The sequence below is a fragment of the Chinchilla lanigera genome, unplaced genomic scaffold (assembly GCF_000276665.1).
Source record: "Chinchilla lanigera isolate Chin_1 unplaced genomic scaffold, ChiLan1.0 scaffold00036, whole genome shotgun sequence".
Lineage (NCBI taxonomy): Eukaryota > Metazoa > Chordata > Mammalia > Rodentia > Chinchillidae > Chinchilla > Chinchilla lanigera.
Genome location: NW_004955437.1, coordinates 9302241 through 9309373, shown reverse-complemented (window position 1 = coordinate 9309373; position 7133 = coordinate 9302241). Strand labels below are relative to the sequence as shown.

Sequence of the window (7133 nt, the reverse complement as noted above, 5' to 3'; positions counted from 1 at the left end):
AGAACGTTTGTTCCAGGGCCCAAGGGCTCCAGCACTGGCAGGATGCCCTAGAAGGGGCAGTGTCGCCCTTCTGGCACCATTCGGCTCCTACCCTGGGCTCCCCTGGGGCCGGTCACTGGGGAGGTGGGCAGGCTCCTTGCCCACTGCAGACAAGGCCAGGTCTGCATGTCCTGATTGATGTTGACAGAGTGTGTTGGGGACACCACTGGCTGTGTATGCCCCATTAGACTGCAAGATGCCAGAAGTTAGGCCCAGCAATTTGTTTTTCACTTGTATTAATTCACTTGCTCATTAAACTTTTTTTATTAGCACATGTCTACATGTGCCTAATGGTTACAGTCATCGCGGGGTTGGTATCTATGCATGACCCATCTTAATTCTTTTTACTTACCCTTCCCCTTTACTGCCCCTTTACCCTCCCTCCACCTTTTGGTCCCCTTCCCATCTGAAAAAGTTCTATCTCCTTGTTTCCTATGAGCCCTCTTTTATTTTGCTCTTTAAGTTATCTATTCTTTGGGTTTCTCATATCAGAGAAACAATGCAATATTTAACCCAGTATGTCTGATTTATTTCTTTGTTGTTTTTGTTGTTGTGTGTGTGTACATATGTGTGCTGTTGTTGTAGTTGAGACGGGGTCTTGCTATATAGCTCAGGATGGCCTTGGACTCACAGCAATCCTCCTGCCTCAGGCTCCTGAGTGATTCAGGCCTGCAGACATCCCTGACTCATCTTCATTTATTTCACACACTATTATGGTCTCAGAGTGCGTCTATTTTCCTACATGTTACTCAAACTTGTCCTTCTTTATGGCAGAGTAGTATTCTATTATGCATAAATACCATCTATTCATCTGTTGATGGACATGTAAGCCACTTCCAAGACTTAGCAACCTGTATGATGAACTGTGCTACTATAAACATGGGTTCACATGCGGTGTGTGTCCCTGGAACTGAGAGTCTGGCACTGAGTTGGGGTCCCCTGACTCCCACTCACAGTGCTTACTATGGTGGGAAACCTGGACCGTGAGGTGGTGGGTGGTGGGTCACTGAAGGAAAGTGCCTCCCTTGTTCCCGTCCTCCTATCTCTGCACCCTTGTTTGGTTTTACACAAAACTTTAGTGTAAGGAAGCTAAGGAGAGAGGTGGGGACCTTGAGAAGCCACCTTGAGAAGATAAGGAGGCCAAGAGAGATGAATCAGAGTGACCGGAGGCCCTGCAGGGTTTGATTGACAGGTACTCAGGAAAGTGGGGAGTCCCAAGGACTGGGGTGTTCCAGAGCAGCAGCATTACTGCTCCTGTCTGGGGCCACGGACAGAACCAAAATGAGTCTCATGTCTAATGACCTCCCAGAAAGGAGGCCACATGCTTTGTCACATGACCTTGCCACCCCTTCATTGAGAGGCAGAGTCTACTTTCCCACTTCTTTTCCCCTTTCCCTAAAGGAGGGTTAGGAGGATCCTAAAGTCATCCACCCAAGGCCCCAGTCTGTTCCTAAGTCCTCCCAAGAGTGGCCACTCAGCTGGGTAAATGTAGAGCAGCAATTCAAGCCGTGAGCAGATGGGCACAGCCAAGGGACTCTGGCCTCCTGCAGCCCCAGCCACTTTCCTCAAGCCTAGGACAGTGGTGAAGCAGACTGCCTGGTTCAGATCCCAGCTCTGTCACTTACCTAGTTGCACAAACATGGGCAAAAGACTCAAGTGCCCAGTACCTCAGTTTCCTCTCTGTAGACAGAAGTTCAGCAGAGTATCTGCCTCATGAGTTGCTGTAGGGGTTAAAAGAGTTCATGCACACGAGGTACTTAGAGCAGTGCCTGGTACATAGGTGTCCTCTGCTTAGACTGTAAGGCCTCTGAAGTGGGATGGCTCCTGAAGGTCACCCAGGACAGATGATAGAGCAGGATCTAGGTGCAGGAGAAAGGGCAGGGCCCTCCAACGTCCAGGGATGTAGACAAGGGTGGAGGTAGTAGCATAGGGTGGATCCAGGGCCACGGGAGACAGAGGACCAGAGTAATTAAGGAATAAGGGACAGAGATGATAGAAAAGTTAAACATGGCCTTAAGATTTTAGGCCTCAGTAACTCAGAGAATAATGAAACCTCTTGCCAGTTTTTCCATGAGTGGTGTTTTGCTGTTTCAGTGTCCACTTTAGGCTACCATGTCACTCCAAGCAGACCTCATGTCATCGACCTTGATAGAAGTCAACCAGGAAGCCGTTGTAGGAGACAATGATGGTGTGGGCACTAGAGGTCAGACTGTGAAAGGGGGTCGAATTCTGCATGACTTCTCAGGCAGAATCAGTACGATTGGCAGGACGTGGGTCTGAGAGAAGAGTTTAAAATGATGCCAAGATGCACAAAGCCATGAAATGAGGTTTGAAGCTTCATCACTGGGCATGGGAGAGATGAGGGCACAGCTGACCTTTGCCTTCCAAGGGCAGTTCTAGAGTGGCCCGGTGAGCACGGGTTCAAGAGAAAATTGAACCAGGCATAGTGGCCCATATCTGTAATCTCAGCACTCTGGGAAGCTGAGGCAGCAGGAGTTGGAGTTTTTGTTTTTGTTTTTATCTTTTTGAGACATGGTCTCACTATGCAGTTCAAGTTGGCCTAGAGATCATTTATATAGCCTAGGCTGGTCTCGAACTCACAATGATCCTCTTGCCTCAGCCTCCCAAGTGCTGGGATTACATGTGTGTGCCACTATGCCCGGCCTAGGATTTGGAGTTTGAGGGTAGCCTGAGGTACATAATGAGTTCAAGGGCAGCCTGGAGTATAGCAAGATTCTCAGAAAATGGGGAGGGGGTAAAGGGGGAAGAGAGGAGAGGAGGGGAGAGAGGAAAGAGATGACAGCAAGATAGATCAATACTTTTGGGTTTTAAAATTTCATTCATTTATTTAGTTAGTTTTGGCTTTTTGAGACAGAGTCTTTCCAGGTAGTTCAGGCTGGGCTTGAACTCTTGATCTTAGCCAAAAGGTCAAGAAGCTATAGGGCTTGAACTTACTATGTAGCCCAGGCTGACTTCAAACTCTCAGTAATCCTCCTGCCTCAGCCTCCTGAGTGTTGGCATTATAGGGGTGCACCACCACACCCGGCTACTAGACTAATACTTTTAAAGAGTTTTGAGCAAAAGGGGCAGAATGAACCTGGAAGAGAACAAGGGTCGGAGGATGCTACCTACTCAAAACACAGAAAGGCTGCTAACACCTGTAGAGATGACACACGTGGATGATGCAACACAGCTGGGAAGAACAGGGAGCCCTGGTGTCCTGGAGCAGGGATGGGACCTGGTACCCAGGTGCGGGGACCCCGTGTGAGGACACAGATGGCTCAGCTGCTGTAATAGAGGCGGCGGTGGGCGGCTGCTTCTATTTTCTCCCCAACTTGGAAGCGAGGCCATCAGTGGAGTGAGTGGAAAGGAGGAGGGGTGGAGGGTGGTGGAGAGAAGGGAAGAATGGAGCCATCAGGCTGGGAGGGAGGCTGTGCAGAAGTAAGGACATGCCAGGAAGGCCACACAGTTGGAACTGCAGTGACAGCGGTCAGCAACGTTCAGCTACTGGGTGAAGGCTGGAGAAGGCGGGACAAGGTGCGACCACAGGAGGAGGGAGGCGGCTGGGAAGGGAGCACTATGAGGGCAGGTTGTAAAGATGGAGGGGAGGGGCTAGGGGACAGGGAGAAAGGAGGTAGGATCTGTAGATGAGTGACAGGACCAACTTATCCACAGCAGGTACAGTTCTAAGGGTCATCATATTTTAGGGGCCCACAGAATGATTTTATTTTAAATTTTAAAATCAGAAAACTAGTAGTTGGGAGACTGAGGCAGGAGGATCACTGCAACTTTGAGGCCAGCCTGGGCTACATAGTGAGTTCAAGGCCAGCCTGAACCAACTACATAGTGAGACCTTGTCTCAAGGGAAAAAAAAAAAAGCTATGGAGAACGATGAAGTCCAGGGCAGAAAGGAGAAGCTACTTTTATTATTTTATGAGGTAGCTATTGTCATATAAATGGCCACCCCAGAATTTAGTGCTTGTAATAATCAGGGTTTATCTGCCATTGTTTGGCAGTGCGTGCTGTCGGTCTTGCCTGTGTTCACTTATGTGTCATGAGTGATTGAGGAAGATTGAACGGGGCCAGGTAATTCAGGTTGACCTCACCTGCCCGGCAGTCTCTGCTAAGGTGCTTGGTTCTCCTCCGAGGGTCTTTGATCATCCGTCCTGGGTTCTGCACCCAATGTTGAAAGTGTTTTAGCGGGCAGGGGGTGAGTGCCGAGGTCTCTCAAGACCTAACCCTAGGGCCTCACAAGGTCACTGTCACTACATTCAGTTAGTGAAACCCAGCCCAGTTCAAGAACTTCAAGATTCTACCTCTTATGGGAGAAGCATAAAATCACTGTGAGGAGTCACACGGGGCAGGAGGAGATATAGAAGCTGTCACTGCAAAAAATCTATCACTGTCATTGGAGAATTATCTGTGCTGTATTGGATCGCAAAGGGCTGGGGATATAGCTCAGCGGCACAAGTGCCTGCCTGGCAAGCACAAGGTCCTGAGTTTGATTCCCGGTACCAAAAAGAAAAAAAAAAAATAACAACAAGCAAAAACTTGTATATTGAATCACCGAGAATAATCCCCAATGTGCATACACACACACAGAGAATTTTCAAGAATTTGACAGAAGTCGGCATGAAAAGAGTAACAATAAAGTGAGGTGCTAAAATCTTCAAAGCACAGAGGGGGAAGTAAGCGATGCCTTCTAATGCCATCAACTTCAAAAACCTCAAATATCTTTATAGTTTTGTCAGTGAATTTTAATTCATTTCATCAACGAAAAGGAATTGTTCACTTTTCAAACCTTCTTTGGCTCAGTCACGTGTCGGTTCAGACTCTAACAGGGAGGAGCCTAAAGCATGGAAATGACTACACGTGTGGAAATCTGTGGTGAAACTGTTCATCTGGCAGCTGTGTTTACACTGCCCAAGATCATATTCTGTGCCTGGTAGACCACTAGGACAACCAATACCTACTGGTTGAATGGATTTATAATAACATAGATACAAATCTATGTGGCCAGTAATCAGAGCAAAGTTAAGTAAATTACAGTGTGTTTATTTAATAGAATATCATGAAACCATTGAAAATTAATTTTTGCCAGTTCTTGGAATTGAACCCAGAGCCTTACCACATGCTAGGCAAAAACATTTTACCACTGAGCCACATCTCCACCCCTAAAAGGCTGTGCTTTCGAAGTCTATCAACACATGATGTGGAATAAAAGAAGTAGGGCAGCCAGGTGTGGTGGCACCCATCTGTAATCCCAGCACTTCGGAGGCGGAGGCAGGAGGATTGCTGCAAGTTCAAGGCTAGCCTGGGCTACCAAGTGAGTTCAAGGCTATGCTATGAACTGCATAACAAAACCCTGTCTCAAAAAAAAAGTAGGGCCAGGGATATTGTTCAGTGGCATAAGAACCTGCCTGGTAAGTGCAAGGTCCTGAGTTTGATTCCCAGTACAAAAAAAAAAAAATCTAAAAAGAAAAAGGCACAACATGGTGGGTATAGTGTAATTATACCTGTGTACAACTGTGTACAAATATTCAGATGTGGAAAAGAGTCAAAGCAATAATAATAGTGGTTTTATCAAGTTAGTAAGATTGTGTGTGATTCTTTTCTTCATACTTTATTTGTTTATTTTTAGTTTTCTTTTTTAAGACAAGGTCTTGCTCTATAATTCAGGCTGGTCTTGAACTCACTATGTAGTTCAGACTGGTCTTGAATTCAAGGCAATCCTCTTGCCTCAGCCTCCTGAGTGCTGGGATTACAGGCATGCACCACCACACTCACTAGAGTACTTTTTTTTTTTTAAGTTATACATGTTCACTGTGGGAAAAGTGAAAATGCTGAAAAAATAAGATGAAAAACCCCTATAATCCCAGAACTCAGGAGGGTGAGGTAGTAGGAGCACTGCAAGTTCAAGGCCAGCTTGGGCTACATAGTGAGTTCAAGGATAGCCAGAATTACATAGTGAGTTCAAGGATAGCCAGATCTACATAGTGAAACTCCATCTCACAAAATCAACAAAAAAATTTTTTTCACTATTCAGAGAAACCCACTGCCACTGTTGAAGTATATTCTGGTCCTCTCGCTTTCAATTAGCAAATCCTTGGCTTTTTGGACATTTTTAAACTTCCAAAGGTGACTTTTAACGGTCACATGTATTGGAACACCATAACCTATTTATCCTACCATATTATCTGACATAGTAGGTTTGCACTCTGAAAAAAAATTTAGAACAAAATTAATGATAGAGCTGTATCATTAATCAACCTCAGCAAGCTCTTCAGCAAAGAGGGTACTTCCGAAGACAGGAACCAGGCTGGAGAGCTGGGGTACTGGGGGCGTCGTTTCCAGTGCAGACTGCAGGGGGGGGCTCTGTGGCTCTGGGGGTGGTTGTGGGACACTGCTCTGCCGGGTTAGGGACTCCTTCCGAGGCTTTGAACTTGAAGACGCGACATTTCAATGTGGAAGACTAGCAGCAGCTTTAGGCCTGGAAAGGGGATCCCCCTCCCCGTCAAGTCCCTCAACCCAGGCTGGGGCGCTGGATGATTAACCTGAGGCCAAGAACAGATGTAATGGGGTTCAGAAGTGGGAACTGGGGGAGGGGAACATTGACAGACGCGTTTCCAGTCCAGGGAGGCGTCCGGGAGGTGTCATCGGAAGGAACACCGTGGGGAAACTGAGACTTGACAGGGAAAGGGGCGGAGGCGGATCCGCCTGCTATTTAGACCGGCGCGGGGCCGGTCCTGCAAGGCTGTAGAACCTGGCGGCGAGAAGAGAGGATCAGAGGGCAGGGCGGAGAGGCGGTGACAGAGGCGGCCGCGGATGGAGGTCTCGGAGCGCGGAGGCGTGGGCTGGGGGCCGGAGGAGGGCGGGGAGCTGCGTGCCGCGCGCGCACGGATTTATAGGAGAGCGTGATGGGCAGCAGGCCTGCGAGCTTAGAGGTGGGGCGTGGGGTGAGGGGCGCGGGCCGGGCGATGGGAATAACCCGGGCGCGCGCCCTTGGCCGGCGCCTGACCGTGCGCCCCTGTAGGCTCGGGTGATTTCCTGCTTGCGTGAAGACAGCGGGGATCTGGGACGTTAGGTGGCAGCGG

At 48.3% G+C, this 7133-nt stretch overlaps 1 protein-coding gene across 1 annotated transcript in view; it reads left to right on the top strand.

The window, feature by feature from the left end:
- Nucleotides 1-6792: 6792 nt before the first annotated feature.
- The window catches only part of Dlk2 (delta-like 2 homolog (Drosophila)), a 5025-nt gene continuing 4684 nt past the window's right edge, over nucleotides 6793-7133 (top strand). The window contains exon 1 of the mRNA XM_005389766.2: nucleotides 6793-6870. The gene's annotated coding sequence lies outside the window, so the exon portion shown is untranslated. The remainder of the gene's footprint in view (nucleotides 6871-7133) is intronic.